The 18,972-nt window shown below is 33.7% G+C and overlaps 1 long non-coding RNA gene across 1 annotated transcript; it reads right to left on the bottom strand.

Annotated features, from left to right (window-relative positions):
- Positions 1-1,275: 1,275 nt before the first annotated feature.
- On the bottom strand, positions 1,276-15,441 carry LOC141489616 (uncharacterized). The gene is made up of 4 exons (XR_012468949.1): positions 15,328-15,441; positions 9,740-9,885; positions 5,168-5,274; positions 1,276-2,007 (listed from the first exon to the last, which is right to left on the bottom strand). It is a non-coding gene; the product is annotated as an uncharacterized LOC141489616 (long non-coding RNA).
- Positions 15,442-18,972: the final 3,531 nt, after the last annotated feature.

Genomic DNA, 18,972 nt, shown 5'->3' with positions numbered 1-18,972 from the left:
CTAAGATACATGGGGCTGCAAAAAATGTCTCACTTTGACCTTCTGTTGGTGCTATGACACTCCAGAAAGGTATTTAGTGCATTCTTTGAAAGTTGCTTGGAGGGAAATATTGGGCAAGTTCTGTCAGGTCTCTACTATTACCTCGATTCTACCTTCCTCTCCCAAACTGTTCTTGTTTTTATTTGGAATAGTCTTTCATATAGTTATTAGTAGTTTGTGCTTTGAAAACTGTATGCTTTTTTTACTTTGACCATTTATTTCCCTGGGAAATGAGTGTTGGTCCTATATATTTGGGTCAATTTCCTATTTATTTTGAATATATTTATATATCATACATGTTTTCATATGTATGGATATACATAAATGTATATATGTATATGTATATACATTTGTATATAGATGTATATACATAAAAGTCCCATATCAAAGAAAATTACTGTAAAGATTTTTTGCCAATGTAATAGCTTCTCTTCCTATTTTAAGAACAAAGATTAATTTTGTTCATGCAAAAGCTTTAATTTCATGTAATTAAAATTATTTAGTTTATCTTTAGAAACTCTTCTCTCCCTTTGGTTTGGTTACAAAACATTCCCCCAATAGTTGTGAAAGGTTTCTGGTTTTATGTCTTCTAAATTTTTCCTGATCTGAGTTTGATAGACTACCTTTTATTGAGAGATCTTGTTTTGACATTTGAGACACTTCACCAAAAACACCCTAACACCCTTTCCCAATACCCTTTCAGTTGTTAAAAGAAATAAGAAATACTTTTGATAGGTTGGTACTGGTAATGAGTGTTGCATACGGTAATAGTCTTGTAGATCTCCCATGTTGACCTTTTCTTTATTTACTTTATTGTAGGCATCGTGCAAATAAGTACTTTGGTCTTGCTTTCTCTCTATATCATTTCATACAAATCAACACCAGTGGTTTTGCTACATCAAAGAGTAACCACAAAAGAGAGAGAGCAAGTCAGAGAGACAGAAACAGACAGAACCAGAAAGACACAGAGACAGAGATGGAGACAGAAAAAGACAGAGACAGACAAATGGAGAGAATCTCCCTCTTTCCTTACTTTCTATAACATCCTCCAAATCTTTCCCTGTCTGACAGTTTTTCCAGGGGTCTCCTGCCTGCAATCACTTGGTAATCTGCTAAGTGTACCAATTATAAGGATGTAAACCATACAAAGGATTAGTTCCACTCTAACAGGAAGGTACTAAGATATCAAAGAAAGAAGCAGACGATGCCAGCATATTCATATACATATATATATATATGTATATGTATATGTATATATATATATATTATATTATATGTATATTAGGGTTTATTTGTTTAATTAGGGGAGTTTTCTCACCAGGTTAGTCATGAATGGCCAGTCACTAATAGATCTCTACAGCAACAAAGAAGGAACAATTCCAGGGATGGGCCAAGGTCACCTTTTCCAATGAGAGTTTCAACTTGTGAATATTAAAACTATATCTTCCCTATCATTCTTATGATGTGATTTAAAAACATTTAGATCATTCCTCCATTTGGAATTCATTGTTGTACAAGGTGGAAGACGTTTATAAGAATCAATTTTTTAACGAAATTGTTTCCCAGTTTTTCCAGCAGTACTTATTGAAGAAAATACCTTCTCTGATGTGATCCAGAAACAAATGGAAACAAATGCTGATTTTGTTCATTTTTGTCAATTTGATAGCTATGAAATAGTTCTTCAAAGTTAATTTAATTTGCATGAAATATCAAGCCATCATTTTAAACTTACCCATTAGAAGACAGGAGCAATAGTAGTAGTTTTGATGATGGTGAGTTCATTCAAGCAGTCCAATGTCTTGTTTTGTATATATGCCAATCAAGATGGCAGTAAGGATTTATTTTAAAAAATTACCTTTTATTGACTGCCTAGAGCTAGAGAATCAAGCTTCAAAACCCAATCTTCCATTTCCTTCTTGTGTCAATTTTGAATAAGTCATTTAGCTCCTTAGGTCTCAATTTCTTCACCTGCAAAGCAATGAGGTTGAGACTGATCACTTCCAGGCCTAAGTATATGATGTAGTAGCTGAATAAGTTGGTGGCTTTCCCATTTCTCAGTTTTGGTTGAACTCTACAATACAGAAATATTATTTTAGGTAACACCTAAGTAAAATGGATAAGATCACTTGGACAGATGAGATTGGGAGCATGATTAAGAAAATCCAATCTGAAGCTCTTCTTCAAAAAATAATTTTAAAATAGCTACCTTGGCAAACATGAAAAATTTAACATTCCTCTATATACTTTCTATGTATACACACAGATATAGAAACTCTCTTATTCTGTATATAGATAGATACATAGATAGATAGATACATAGATAGATAGATATACAGATGTGAAAACACACATATGTGTATACATGTATGTGTGTATCTTGAGTTGGCCACAAAATCTAGAAGACCTTGACTTGACTATTTAGATCATTTGATCATAAGCCTGGTTCCAATACAAACTGGCTATGAGTTCCTTTTTAGTACTCTGGGTAACTCTCTAAAACTTTAAGCTTGGGGCAGCTAGGTGGTGCAGTGGATAGAGCACAAGCCCTGGAATCAGGATTACCTGAGTTCAAATCCAGCCTCAGACACTTAATAATTACCTAGCTGTGTGACCTTGGGCAAGTCACTTAACCCCATTGCCTTGCAAAAACTAAAAAAAAAATACTTTAAGCTGGCAAGAAGATGTTGACCTGCAGTTATATGGGGAGTTTCCTAATTTTATTATTCTAGATGCCAATAAAATCACAGGTCCAGTTCTTATCTCTATTGTAAAGTTGGTTTTAGCTGACCTATGTTCCAGTCTATTACTAAAAAGTAAGAAACAAACTTTTGGAGTTATGATTGCTCATGGTTTTAATCAGAATTCATAAATATTTCACAATTGTTTTTCTTTACCAATTTTATGTGGGAAGCCTCAAATGGTAATATAAATTGGTCTAAAGTTCAAAAAATCCTTTTGGAAGAGCTCAAAATATTTTAAAAATCAAGTAAGAGATATAGAGGAAAAATTAGTAAAAAAAAATGAGTGTTATGTAGGAGAATTATAAAAAAGTCAACAGCCTGTATAAAGAAGCAGAAATTTTTACTGAAGAATTTCTTATAAAATAGAATTGAAAAAATGGGGAAAAATCCACTGATGAATACTTCTTTTTAGTTTTTGCAAGACAGTGGGGTTAAGTGGCTTGCCCAAGGCTACTACACAGTTGAGGCCCTATTTGAACTCAGGTACTCCTGAGCCAGTGCTCCATCCACTGCACCACCTAGCCACCCCAAAAACAATACTTTTAAAGGTAAAATTGACCAAATGCAAAAAAAAAAAGATACAAAAACTAACAGAAGAAAATAAATCTTTAAAAATTAGGACAAATGGAAGCCAATGACTCTTAAGACATTGAAATTATCCAACAAAATCAAACAAAAGAAAATACAAAATACCTCATAGCAAAAAGCAATTGACCTATAAAATAGATCCAAAAGAGACAATTTAAGAATTACTGAACTATCTGAAAGTCATGATCAAAAAAAAGAAAAAAGAGTCTACACAATATCTTTCAGGAAATTATCAAGGAAAATTGTTCACTATCCTAGAATGAGAGAGTAAAATAATTCATTAAAAAAAATCAACTAATCACTTTCAAAATGAAAACTGAGGAATATTGTAGCCAATTTCCAAAGTTATGAGCTAAAGGAGAAAATACTGAAAGCAGCCAAAAAAGAAAAAAATTCAAATACAAGGAGCCACAGTCAAGATTATGAAAGATTTAGCAGCTTCAACATTAAAGGGGGTCTGAAATATGATATTTCAGAGTGTAAAGGAGCTCGGATTATAATCAATAGAACTATCCAGCAATACTGAGCATAATTTTTCTGAGGGGGAAAAATAGATATTCAGTTAAATAGGGACTTTCAAACTCTCCTGAAGAAAAGACCAGAACTGAACAGAAAATTCAGTCTTCAAATAAAAGACTCAAGAAATGCATACAAGGTAAACAAGAGAAAAAAATTATATTTTCTAAGTTTAAATTGTTTACATCCCTACATGGGAAGACTTGTAACTCTTGAGAAATGTATTTCTATTTCTCTTCCTCTTTAACACTTGCTCTTTTTGGAAGAATGATAACTCACATTTCACAATTATTATAACTCTTTCTCTGTAAAACTGGTTTCTTTGATCGTTATAATTGTCTCTAATTTAATCTCCATACATGACTTTAGGAGTAATGAATCTTATATTACTTGAGCTATAAGTTTCTCTATACATGTTCTATAAGTCATTTACTCAAAGTATAGCTCCTGATGAGATTAACTATTCATATATCTATAGCCATGCCATAAACGTGCCTCCATTTACCATATATAAGTATCTTTGTATTTTTTACATAAATGCTAAAATAATTTTAAATTTTTTATATACTTTGATTTGTGAAAATAAGCACTTTCCGAAAGTACTCAAACAAAACCCTACCAAGCATATCCTTAGAAACAATTCAGAATAAAATCATCTCTGAGAATGATTACTTCCTTGTTCCTTTCTACTTTTGTATCTGTAGATTGTTAATAGAATGTGGCTTTTTATTTTCACAATATCAATGTTGCCTTTTGTAATTGAGCTGAATTTTATTCACTTTTATGCTCTTTTCTCTTGAGCTGTTGGCAGATATTCTGCATTTATTTCTTTCAATTCTGCATTTCTCCCCTTCTTTCCAGGTGACTTAAAAATCCATTATCTACCCTTTGACCCAGCAATACCACTACTGGGTCTATACCCTGAAGAGATGATGAAAAAGGGTAAAAACATTACTTGTACAAAAATATTTATAGCAGCCCTGTTTGTGGTGGCAAAGAATTGAAAATCAAATAAATAAATGTCCTTCAAATGGGGAATAGCTTGGCAAACTGTGGTGTATATATACATATATATATATGTATATATATATATATACATATATATATGTATATGTTATGGAACACTATTGTTCTATTATAAACCATCAGGAACAATTCTGGGCTGTCTGCAAAGGAGAGTGCCATCTGTATCCAGATAAAGAGCTGTGGAGTTTGAACAAAGTTCAAGGACTATTCCCTTTAATTTAGAAAAACACAGATATCTTATTGTCTGATCTTGTTACCTCTTAGACCTCTTGTCTCTTCTTTAAGGATATGATTTCTCTCTCATCACACCCAATTTGGATCAAGATACAACATGGAAACAAAGTAAAGACTGACAGATTGTTTCCTGTGGGGGGGGGGGAGGGAAGTAAGATGGGGGGGTAAATTATAAAACTCAAATAATAACTTTAATAAAAATAAATTTAAAAAGATTTATCATCAACATTTCAATGCTACAATAATATTCCACTGCATTCACAATTCTGTAATGTGTTGACATTTCCCAATGATCAGGCATAGATTTTACTTCCATCTTTTTGTTATTATAAATAATATCACTATGTGTCTAATTGACTAGAAGTATGGAAACACCCTCAATAGGAAAAAAAGGAAATTTGGAAGAAGAATGGGTTTAAGTATAAAGATGACAAGCTCTATTTTGGACATGTAAATATTATTTTGTATTCATTTTTTGACTGAATCTTCCTATCTAGCTCAGGCTGGAAGTGCAAAGGCCACTCACAGCACCTCTTTCAGTACTAATTGACATAGAATTTTTATCTGCTCCATTTTCCCAATCTGAGCTGGTTTACTCCTCAGGCAACCTGCTGATCCTCTTTTCCTGTAGGCTCACTACATTTGTGCCTGACTTGGTGCCTTAGCCTTTTCCAATAGCAAGAATGATAGGCATGCATAACCATATTTAATTGATGTAGTAATTCAAAATATCCAACAGTAGCTGGTTATGAGCTATTAGAGCTTAAGTGAGAAACTAAAATTAGATATGCAAATCTAGGATTTACATGCAGAGAGATGATAATTAATTCCATGGTAGTTGATAAGGTTACTAAGTAAGTGGGGGGGATAGCAGGGATCTCAAACTTAGCTCCCCTGGTCAAGAGAGGGTTCATTCTAATTCTAATACCTAGAGGAAAAGTAATTGGAGACTCAGTTCCCAGGCAAAGAACAGAACTTCAGTATGGTTGCATTGATCCCACTCCTGGAGGCAGAAGGATTTGATACTCAGGCTACAGAAAAAGTGGGGGAGATCAGAATAATCCAATCGAACCTAAGACTGATTTTGGTGCTGTTGCTCTACCCAGAGGAAAAAACCTTGGAGCAAAATAAGGTCGTGGGTCTGTCCCTATTAACTTAGGTGAGGGGATCTCAGAGACAGACTTGACAAGAAAATAACCTCAATAGCAGGATAAAATTGAACTAGAAGTACAGAGAACTTAGACTCACTAAAATGTCCCAAGCTAAAAATAAGATGGAAAGAGTAATAAAAAACAATTTTAAAACCCTGTACTTGTCAGAACTGTGTAAAACATAAATAAGAGAATAATGCATCTCTAAGTGAAGCCTCAAAGAATAACATAACCGGTTAGAATTCTTAGGAGACATGACACAAGAGGGTTGAGTAAAAATTATATTTAAATAAAATAAAAGAGATAGAGGAAAGAATTGGAAAAAATGAGTTATAAAGGCAAAAATTGGGAAAAAATTAATGACTTTGGTATAAAACTTTGCCAAGTAACAAACTCTATAGAAATTATAATGGACAAAACAAGTTAATGGTTTTATGAGACACCACAATATACCAAAATGAGATGAAAAGATTGATTGAAAAATAGAAGAAAATCTAACATCTCATTTCAAAAGCATGTAAACTATAAAACAGATCAAGGAGAGATTAAGAATCACTGTGCCAAAGTGGATCAATTGAAGTTATGATCAAAAAATGTGTCTGGTTATCTTATCTTAAGAAAACAAGACGGGGGGTGGCTGGGTGGCATAATGGATAAAGCACCAGCCCTGGAGTCTGGAGTGCTTGGGTTCAGGTCCCATTTCAGACACTTGGTGGCTGCCTGGCTGTGTGGCCTTGGGCAGGGCACTTGGCCCCGTTTGTCCTGCAAAAAACTAAAAAACAAAACAAAAAAAACAAAAACAAAAAAAACAACCCCAAGAACAAAAACTATTAGAATAATTAAACAAAGTGAAAATAAAAGACACCTTCTCAAAGAAATACCCAAATGAAGACTTATAGAAACATAGTCAAAATCCAAAGTTTCTAGATCAAAGTAAAAATACTACAAATAGAAAGAATTCAAGTACTATAAAGAAGTGAGTAGGACAGAATTAGCTATTTTAAAAAGGCCAAAGATAAATGCCTTTATATCAAAAATAATTTACCCAGAAAAATTAGGTGTAACCCTACTGGGAAAAACAAACTTTCACTTATAAATACATGTGAAGGAACAAAAGGAACTTTATAGGGATAAGCTATTTACATTTCAATGGAGTAGGGTCCCTTCTGAACTCTAATGTCATCAGGGGGTCATAAAGGAAGTCAATTAAGATACATTCCAATAGTGGTTTTGTTATGCTTTGATTATCCTAATAGAAGAAAGGAAATAAAAGTGGCAAAGATACAGTATGAAGAAAGGGGAAGCAAGAGTATGGAAGCCTATCTCACATAATTGAAGTAGAAATCCAAACAAATGTAGAATGTCACTTATATCTGGTGACAAAGGAGGGTAGAAAAATATACAAAATTGTATAAGGAGTTAAAAATAGAAATTGACTCAAACAATAGGGAAGTAAGAGGAAACTAGAAGAGGGAAAAGAGGGAGTTTAAGAGAAAGGTTAGATTGAGGGAAGGAATAACCAGATATAGAAAGAGCCCTGAACTTGGAGGTGGGATTGTGAAGAAGAAAAGAACAAAAACCAAGAATCTATCATAAATAGGGTTTAGGAAGTGAAGAGAAGAAAATAAGAAACTTGGGAAATCTTGTATGAAGTGATGCATATTGAAGTGAGGAGAATCAGGAGAACATTATTTTGTAAATACAAAAAATTTTGAAAGACTTAAAAATTCTTTTGAACACAATGATCAACTATGATTAGAGGGGTCTGATGATTAGAATTCTACCCATATCTTAGCAGAGAGGTGAAGGACTAATATCCAGAATGAATCCAACATTTTTGGATGTGGCTAATATGGAAATTTATTTTGCTTGTCTATATTTATGTTTATTTGATGAAATTCTTTATAATTCTTTTTTTTCAGTAGGGGAGAGAGAGATAGGAGAAAGAAAATATTAATGCTTATTATAAAAGGAAAGGGAAGGAAGGAAGGAAGGAAGGAAGGAAGGAAGGAAGGAAGGAAGGAAGGAAGGAAGGAAGGAAGGGGCGAGCATCTCATGATGTAGTAACAGAAGGAGACCAGGATAGAATTTTGAAAAATACCCACAGTTAAGGGGCATGGTATGGGCATTGATCCTGCAAAAGATAAAAAGGGTAGGTAAAAGAACTATAAGATGCCAATGTCTTGAAAATCCAAACAAGAGAGATTATTCAAGAGGAGAGCATGGTCAAACATTAGAGAGAGAAAGATCAAGAAGAAAAACAACTAAGAAAAGGCCAACAAATTTAGTGATTAATAGATCATAGTAACTTTGAAAAAAAGCCATTTCAATCAAGTGATACAAATGGAAAACAGGTATAAGGCAGGGTCTTTTGGTATTGTTAGAGATTGTTGGGGAATTTATAATCTTAGAGATTTGTCTTGAGAGATTAAGCGACTTGTCTAGGGACACACAACCCATTATATGTCAAAGGTGGAATTTAAAACCTGATTTCACCATCTTCTACCCTAAGCTGTAATCTTACCCCTATGCCACAATAAATTCCAATTGAATAAATAAAATAATAATGATAAATAAATAAATAAATCACATAACTCCCCCAAAACTGCAGTAAAATAGTAACAAAATAATTCACAATCATAGATAATAAAGGTGCAAAGAGATCAAAACATGGAAATTTATAGAAGACAAAATAGACAAATTTCTATTTCATAAACAAGAAATTTTTCCAAAACAAAATAAATCCCTTTAAAATTAGAAGAAAAGATTCAGATTGAGGAATCTTTTTGTAGGTGCTTTACACATAATTTAGGGTTGAGATGGTGGTAAAAACAATGGAAACAGCTTGAAAAGGAAGAGAAGATAATAGGGAAAGAATGATGAATAAGTCTTCAGTCTCTGGGATCAGTTCAAGGCTACAAAGGGCCTGAGGTTAAAATATTATATTGATAACTAGTTGAGTTTTTAAAGCCCCTAGTACCTAATAAAATAGGAACCCATGAGAGACGTGGCATGATAGCTCTGAATATGTAGGCAAGTCATCTGATGTTAGGCTAGACAATCCCTGTACTGAAAATCAGTACCTGGCTCCTCAATGACTTGTGGGTCCCAAGTACTGGAATGTCTTTTCTGTCTTTTGGCATGAGGATAAATAACATAACTGACTCATAGTAATGGAGACAAAAGTGAGTGTGGTGTTTCCTTATTTCACAGGGTTATTTTCAAAATAATTTTCAAAAAGCATATGCATTAATGCTACCCATTCACCAGTGCATTTTAGTGGTAAGAAATAAAAAAGTATCATTGATACTTAATTCTTAATAATTTTTCAGATTTAAATCTCTCTTTTCTTCCCTGTTCTTTACCTCAAACCCCATCAATACCAGACCCCCTCCCAATATCAACTTTATACTAGTCTAATGAAGAAGTTGTTCTTTTTCTTACCAAGACATCTTCTTGTGAAATTGATCCAGTCCTGTCCTGTAGTCCCTGGGAGTTTGATCCTTTAAATATCCTCTCTTTATATATTATCCTCAGTCTCTCTCCTTGTGTTCTGGATCCTTCTCTGCTAGATGTATGCCCAAGTCATCCTTTTAAAAACAAAAACAACAGTACAACAATCAGGCACAATTTGGGGGTATCTGTGATGAAGAATACTATCTGTATCCAGAGAAAGAATTGTGGAGTTTTAACAAAGACCAAAAACTATTATCTTTAATTTTTTTTAAAAATGTTATCTCATTATGTAATTTTGCTATCTCTTATACTTTATTTTTCTTCCTTAAGGATATCATTTCTCTCTCATCACATTCAACTTAGATCAATGCATACCATGGAAATAATGTAAAAACTAACAGACTGCCTTCTGTGGAGGGTGGGGAGAGGGAAGCAAGATTAGGGGGGAAATTGTAAAATTAGAAAAAGAAAGAAAGAAAGAAAGAAAGAAAGAAAGAAAGAAAGAAAGAAAGAAAGAAAGAAAGAAAGAAAGAAAGAACAAAAACAAAACAAACATAAAACCTTCCCTCCTGCCTATCACAGTAAAGTTGCTATAAAGAATAATTCACACTCACTTATCAATCCCTTGCAAAATATAGCTTTTTAACTTCACCACTCAACTAATACTGTTGTCTTTAAGGTTAGCAGGGATCACTTAATTGCTGAATCTGATGTTTTTATCTCAGTCCTCATCTTCCTTGACTTCTCTGCAGCTTTTGACCCTGTTAAATGCCCTCTCTCTCTTAGACCAGGGGTAGGGAACATTTTTTTCTACCAAGGGGTTTGGATATTTATAATATCACTCATGTACCATACACAATTATCAACTTAAAAAATATTCTGTTATATTTTGTCAAACATTTAATTAATTCACCCCTAAAAAGTTTCTAGATTTATTAAAAATCTAGTCCTGCATGGAGTTGCTGTGGCAGTGCCAGATCAAATGATTTCATGGGTTTTATATGTCCTGTGGACCAGACATTCCCCACCTATCTTAGTTACTCTCTCCTCCTCCAGTGTTCATTAACTCTAATGTCTCTTTGTACTCATTCTACCTTAGTGTCCATCATCCATTAACCATAGGTATTCCTCCCACTATTCTATCCTAAGCTATCTTCTCATTGCTTCCCATACCTTCTCTTTATCATCTCATCAACTCCCATGAGTTCAATTATCATCTTTATGCAGGCAATTTGCCCCATCCTACATCGCCAACTGTGTGCTGAATATTTCTATATAAATATGACATAATCATGTCAAATTCAGGATGGTCAGAACAAAATTAATTATCTCACCCCCTATTTTTGTCCCTTCTTCAAACTTTCTTATTTCTATTGAGAACCACCATCTTTTTCAGTCATCCTCAATCTTTCACTCTTCTTCATACCCCAAAACCAATCATCAAGCCTTCTCAATTCTATTTCGACAAAAGTCCCCATAACTGTTCCCTCCTCTCCATATTCATAGCCTCCACCTTAATTCAAGCCTTTATAACTATCACTTGAACAAGTATACCAGTTTCCTAATTAATTTCTTTGTTTTCCAGTCTCTTCTCTCTTCAATCCATCTTCCACATAGCTGTCAGAATAATCATCCTGCAACATGGATCAGACCAAATCACTCTTCTTATCATAAATCTTTCATAGCTCCCTATTACTTCTAGGATAAAACTTAAACTCCTCAGAAGGAATTAAAAGTACTTCATAGGGGCAGCTAGGTGGCACAGTGGATAAAGCATCAGCCCTGGATTCAGGAGTACCTGGGTTCAAATCCCATCTCAGACACTTAATAATTACCTAGCCATGTGGCCTTGGGCAAGCCACTTAACCCCATTTGCCTTGCAAAAAAAATCTAAAAAAATAAAAGTCCTTCATGGTATGGCTCCATTCTACCTTTCCATATATGTCCTATATTGCCCCCCAAAGCAATTTGCATTCCAGTTGTCTTAAGACAAAAATAAAAGAGATTCTTAAATAATGGCCTCATTGACCCCCCACAATCTATTCTAATTTCAAAGTTTTCTCCCTCCTTTAGAAAGAGCTGAACAACAAAATTCCCATTATCCAAACTTTGACTAGGCAAAATAAATTCTTGATGTCAGACCTGATGAATTTTCTTTAGTTTGAGTCACGGAGTCCTTATTCAGGTCCTTGAACTCCATCCACTTGCCTAGTATAAAAATACTCTAGAACCCCGGGCTGAACTTAACCCACATCAGATAAGCTAACTCCTTCAAAAGTGACCAATCTTCCAGATCTTCTGGAAAATTCGCTTTTTTCTCTACCTCCTCTATTTCTTTTTTCTTTGGTGGGTAAACTCAGCAGCTCATTACATTTGGTTTTTTGGGTTTGTTTTTTTTTTTTTGGCTCATGTAGCCCTCCAACTTCCCCTCTGAGATATATTCAACAAAAAAGCTATAATCATGTAAGAAATAAAGACACTGGCCAAAGTGGTCTCCTTGACATTCCCTGAACAAATCTAATGGAAATCCCATTTCCCACCCTCTGTGAAAATTCCTTGCTACTTATGCCTTCCTTGTAACCTTCACCTTTTAGAATCTTAGATTTCCTAAAGATTCAACCATAACTTCTTTTTGCAATCTCCTAAATTTTTTATGTCAATTTTCTCTTCTACTTATCTGTGTAAAAAGTAACTACTTTTGATCTGGGATGCTTTTCTTTTTTTAATTGTGTTCCCTCTCCCCTACTCCACAGAACCTTGCACAATAACTTGTACATAAGTAGGCACTTAATGATTTATAAAATTTATTTGAAAAAACCACAAATATCATTTCATTAACAAAAGTTCATGTTAATGCATAATTTAACTTTAAAAAAGTACATGAAAGACCTGTGCTTTTGTCAACTTAGGGAGCTCCATCCACAAGCATAATTCACAACAATGAAGTTGCCTAACATTTACAAAGGTTATGGAATTTGCCCAGAGTCACACAAACAGGAAATGTTAGAAGGGAATTTTGAAAACTAGTCTAGACACCTGACTCCAGGCCCAGAACTCTTTCAGTTATACCACATTGCTTCTTAATTTGCATCAAATAATTTTTAAAATGTTTATGTACTTCTTTTGCAATTTAGTTTCCTTCTGTGAATTTTGGTGAGGGTGATGATGCTATTTTTAGCATTCATTTTTATTATGATTTTATATAGGCATGACCAATAATTATAATTTTTATATTTCTTTTTTCTCTCTGCATCATTTCATCTGAATCTTTCCATATTTCTTTGTATTGTTAACATTTGTCATCTTTATGGCTCATTAAGATTCCATTATGTTGTTCCATGTTTTTTCCCCAGTTATTTCCTAGTCATTAGACATCTGGACTGTTTCCAGTTTTTATTACAAGTAAAACCACAGTGAATGTTTTTGTGCAAACCAATTTTGTTTCCTTTTTTTAATCACAACCTTTTGTGTATAATTCTGATTGTGGGATCACAGATCAAAAGATAAAACCTCTTCTGTAACATTTCTTATATATTGCCATTATCCATTAAGAAAAAAATATCCAACCAATTCTTTTTTGGCAAGCCTGCCAACAAAAATTCTTATCATGTTTAATTATGTTTTCTAATTCAAGGAGTATTATAGCAGTAACCCCAAATCATTTGAATCAACATTCCCCTGATTAAAGTGTAATTTTCTGGAGATTTCTGACTTTGTTGCAGACTACTGGTTATTTGTGTTTGTTCTTTCTACAATTATCTCTCAATAACCTTTGAATATAACATGCTGTAGACAACAATTATAAATTCATATCAACTGCTTTTTATACCTTCTGTTAGATTTTTTTATCAGGTATGTTTATTATAATTTTCCAGATACATTTCTTTCCCTTTCAAAATACTGGTTATATTGCTTTTTTTTTTTTAGATTTTTGCAAGGCAAAGTGGGTTAAGTGGCTTGCCCAAGGCCACATAGGTAATTATTAAGTGTCTGAGACCAGATTTGAACCCAGGTACTCCTGACTTCAAGGCCGGTGCTTTATCCACTACGCCACCTAGCCGCCCCTATATTGCTCTTTGATATTTCATAAATACCTATTATTTTAAAATAATGAGTGAAATCTATATTTTTGTTTCTTGTTATTCTGTTTAAATAACTAGCATTCCCAGGTTGTGATAAATATGTCATTTGCTAACATGAATAATCCATGTTTTAAAATAAGTAATAGCATAGTAAAGTAAAGTAAAAGCATTCTCTGCTTTACATATGTTCCATTTTTAAAATTTGAGTTTATTTTTCTCAATGTTTGACTTCTATTTTTTGTTTAACATTTATAATTTTTAAAAGGCAATTCAAAATATTGACAAGACTTTATAACTTCATAAGTATAGGATGAGTGAAGGCATGATCAGACCATAGTTCATATGGATTTGGGATTTTTACAGGGATTTAGGAGTTTTTATAAGAATTGGGATTGTTGGGGCAGCTAGGTGGCGTAGTGGATAAAGCACTGGCCCTGGAGTCAGGAGTACCTAAATCCAAATCCAACCTCACACATTTAATAATTGCCTAGCTGTGTGGCCTTGGGCAAGCCACTTTAAACCTGTTTGCCTTGAAAAAACCTAAAAAAAAAAAAAAAGAATTGGAATTGTTACAAGCATTTGGGAGTTTTCACAAGAATTTGGGAGTTTTATAAAAGCGAAATTAAACAAATTGGCTTTGGTAGCCACAAGAAATGAATACTTCCCTAGATTACTTTAAAAGTAGCATTTAGGAGATGTATGAGCAGTGGTGTAGTGGTGAATATTTTAACAACTGACAGAAAAATAGACAGGATATTTTTTTAAAGCTTTTTGAAACTATTTTAAGTTTATTCTACTTTATTAACATTTTCTTCATCACTCTCTTAAGTCCAGACTACCTACAGAAACAGAAATCAAGCCTTGATTTGTAACATTTACTGAAAATTTAACATTCGGGATTTAGACTGGTTCTAGCTATAACTCTGTATATGAGCTTCACCATACTCTTCACTGCTTTGTCCACAGACAATTCAATGATTTTAAATTCTAAGTGCCATATCTTAGGAAAGACATTGACAAACTGGATTTTTCCACGGAAGAGAAAATCTGCTTAAAGGAAATATTAAAGAAATTGAGAATTATTGGCCCGGAGATAGACCTCTCCCACATTAGGCAACACAATGGCAATAATTGATCATTTCAATCCAAGAATTCTTTATACTATATATAAAAATTTAAGCTTTAGGTAGGAGATGATTTTGTTTCTTTCTGAACTTCAGCCTTTGTTCACATGTTCTTTTTTGAAATGACACAGGGAATGAAAGAGAAACAGGGAAAAGGATGTAAATTATGATTGTTATCCTAAGTGTGGACCCAGAACAACCAAAACCATATATAGATATATATATATAGATAGATAGATAGATAGATAGATAGATAGATAGATATAGAGAGAAAGAGATACATACTATATATGTAAATATGTATATATGTGTATATTTGTAAATATATGTATGCATAGTTGTGTATATATGTATGTGTACATATATTTACTTAAGGAAATCTGGTTTATCACAACTGAGAAAAAAGAAAATATGAATTATCTTTTAAAATAAAAATCTAGGTAATTATGAAAGGAATCAGTTTAGGCTGGACTGTTTAGTGTATAGGGCAGGGCCATGTGACAAGGATGACAGTTGGAGTTAGAATCACTCAGAGAGAACCAACCCATCTCTTGAGGACCGAGTCAAGTTCAATGAGAGAGGCCACAGTGTGTCTAATTCGGAGAGTGGGTCTTTAAGTTGAAGTAAATAAAGAATACAGCTGTTGTAAAAAATCAACCAAATACCAGGGACTTGGTGGGGAGCAACAGTGAGCAGATCTGGACCTAGAGGTTCTAAGTCCTGCCAGAAAATTAGGGTCAAAGAGTTAGACTGAGGAAATGAATATATGATTTAATAGCTATATATGCTCCTGTTTATTGTAGCTCTGCTCTAAATGAGAATTCTCCTGAATTTAAAAACATAATTTAATTTTGGAAGTCATCAGTAGCTTTTCTTTTGGTTATAAATTTGGAGTCTGAATTGAGATTTGTCAAATTTCAAAATTCAGTCTGTCCATCCTTGAGATTTGCTAAACTGAGAGGCTTACCTAACTCTATACCTAACTGGTATAATCTCATCCCTGATGACAGCAGAGATGAAGTGCAAATTCCACCTCAGATCATAAGAGATGGAAAGGGTCTTTGGCATCATTTTATTCCAACCTTCTCATTTTATAGATGGAGAAACTGAGACCTGGGATGGTGGTTGTGACTTGTTCAAGATCATAACAAACAGGAAATGATTATAATGGGTCTTCTCTACTCAAATCCAATATTTTAGATGCCAGAACTTTACTTGTCTTTAACCACAAATCTGTGAAATATACACCCCAAAACCCTCAAAATCAAGAAGAATCTGAGAGCTGGACCTCAGAAATTTATTTAGTCCTTCATGGGAGTTCACTCATATTCTAATAACCAAATCCCAATATCGAGCTATGAAACCTGTTGTGATATTAATTCACATAAAACATTGTGAGAAAAAAGTTAGGATTTGGTCTGGATACCAAATGAACCAGTTTAGTTTGAGTTCCATTATATATTTATATACATAAATATATCATATATATATATATATATATATATATATATATATATATATACACATATACCATTAAAAAGTATATGACAGAGTTTGTGTAAAGAATGACAGTTGGAGTTTGAATCTGGCAGACAGAGCCCATCATTCCCTGAGGATGGGGCCAGTTATAATCTGAGAGGACACATTCTGATTAATCGTTGGTGGCAGTAGTTTTGTTTATATCTGTATATAAACAAGCAGTTCATCATCCTTTCATAAATTTGAATCTGAGTCAGGATGTGCAATATCTCAGTGTTCAGTCTGTCCAAAGTTTGTTAAAGACTATAGGACAGACCATTTTTCAGTAACTGGAACCCTCTCATCCTTGAAAGAGGAACAACTCCTAGCTGAGAAGATAAAATTTAATCTTAGCTTTTCCCTCATAACCCTCAAAGCTGAAATAATAGGGTTATAATCTCATATAGTCAAGCCCTAGAAAAGAGCAAAAGTTAAGAATGGGAATTTAATTTGGTAAATTTACCCAAGTATTTATTTACCTCTGACTAATTAGATACTTGGCATTACATCTCCACCAAACCACATTCTGTGGGTATCCATTTTAGCTCATGATTTCTTGCGGGGGGGAGAGTGAAAGCCTATTTTTGAGGAGGCTTCAATCACTTGTAGAAAGCTGTTTGGGGTTTTCAGTTATTATTTTTTTAATTCCTTCTATGGGAATTTTATTTAGGCTGCACAGTTTGGCTAATGAATGAATCCCTACTTCAGTCCCTATTTTAAGAGGAAATTCCTCTCATGAGATTGATTTCTTATGTTAATGTAACTGAGTTATCTATTCAGGGCAGGTTGTAATCAAAGGCATGGATTGGTATTCATAAACTCCTACATTACAGAGAGTTAAGATTTGAAGTTCTCAGAGCAGATCTTCACCAAACTGCCCTCAGTCTACAATCCCATCCTTTAGCTTCAGAATGAAAACCTTTTAATATGCAATGTAGCTGTTTGGTCATTATTAATGCATGGGTTTATAACATTTATATATGTCATTAATATATTGGACTGTTCTTGTGATTATTTCGTGTGGATGGCAGAAACTCTAGGGAATGAAATCTACTATTGCAGACTGGTACCTACTTGGCAAATTATAAAGTCTTAAGCATTACTTAGGGCACTGGGAGGTTGTAATTCAACATTTTATAACCAGTATGTGTCAAGAGGTAGGATTTGAATTCATATCTTCCTTACTCTGAGGCCAGCTCAATCTCTATCTACTATACCATGCTTACTCTATAAGCACTGGCTAATATTAGGAAGAATTAGACTCTCAAATCCTATTCAAAGTAATGGCTTATTGGAGGTGTAGGTGAGGGGACAGTTAGATTTTTTTCCTTTATGGAAATATGACCAAACCTCTCAAATATATAACTATTAAATACCAAAGAAGAAATTTATTAATAAAATGATAAACTCCTATTGACCAAAATAGAGGACTGAATAGAGGAGTATTTTATATTTATGACTAGAAAGGAGACACAGACAACCAATATTCTTCAAATTAGTTTAGTGACAGTGCATTGTTGATTAAAATTTCAATATAATTTCTCATAGAAATACATAAAATGACAATTAAATATCTGTGGGGAAATAAGGAAGACTATGAAGGGATAAATTGGGGAGGGAAGCAGGAAAAGTTTGGGGAATTATACAGGTATTAAACTATTCAAATAAATTTAAAATATATGTAAAATAAGAGTCCTGCATTGCTAATTGTTAGACATCTCCATATCAGCATTTCAAACTCAACAAGTTTAAAATGGAACTGATCTTTCCCTCTAATGTATACTCAAAAATCCTGTTTTCTGTAGAAGACACTATTTTCCTCTTAGTCAACCCCATCTCAGTGGGTGCTTTCTCTCCTCATCCCTCATCAACCAACTGCAAAGATGAATTTAACCTCCATCATGCATCATGTTTCTGTTTTTATCTCTCCATTCACATAGTCATCAACATAATCCTCTCTTCTCCCCCCCCCACACCTGGACTAATTTGCATCTATTAATTAGTCTCTCTTGTTATAGCTTTTTTTCTTTCTCCAATTCATTCTTCACACAGTTGGCCAAAGCAATCTTAGAGGTCTTGCCATAGTATACTCCCCCTGCTTTAGAAACCCTAAGTGGCTCCCTGTTATCCTTTTAAAAAAACAACTCAGTCTGATATTTAAGGCCCTCCACAATGTGACTTCAGCCTGGCTTTCCAGTAGAATTTGTTTTCTCTTTTCATTTAAACAAAACTACCTTTGAAGCACAAATAAGTGTTTTTCCTCAATGAGGTTATCATCTCAAGTACTCATTCTTATCTGAAAACTAAAAAAGACCTTCAGCAGAGGGGTTGAGAGAGAATCCCAGTGTGGGGAACATGATCACATCTTCCTTTGGCTTTCTTAGATATTGAAGAGCATTTTGTTAACCTTGTAGTTGAACCCAATCATAAGCCTAAGATAAGTTTCTTCTCTAAGGACCTTTCCATGATTAACAGTTAGAATAGTTAAAGATAAAGA

Source organism: Macrotis lagotis, chromosome 5, assembly GCF_037893015.1.
Source record: "Macrotis lagotis isolate mMagLag1 chromosome 5, bilby.v1.9.chrom.fasta, whole genome shotgun sequence".
NCBI classification, from domain to species: Eukaryota; Metazoa; Chordata; class Mammalia; order Peramelemorphia; family Peramelidae; genus Macrotis; species Macrotis lagotis.
The sequence above is the reverse complement of the archived record's forward strand: the minus strand, read 5'-3'. Positions and strand labels throughout refer to the sequence as shown.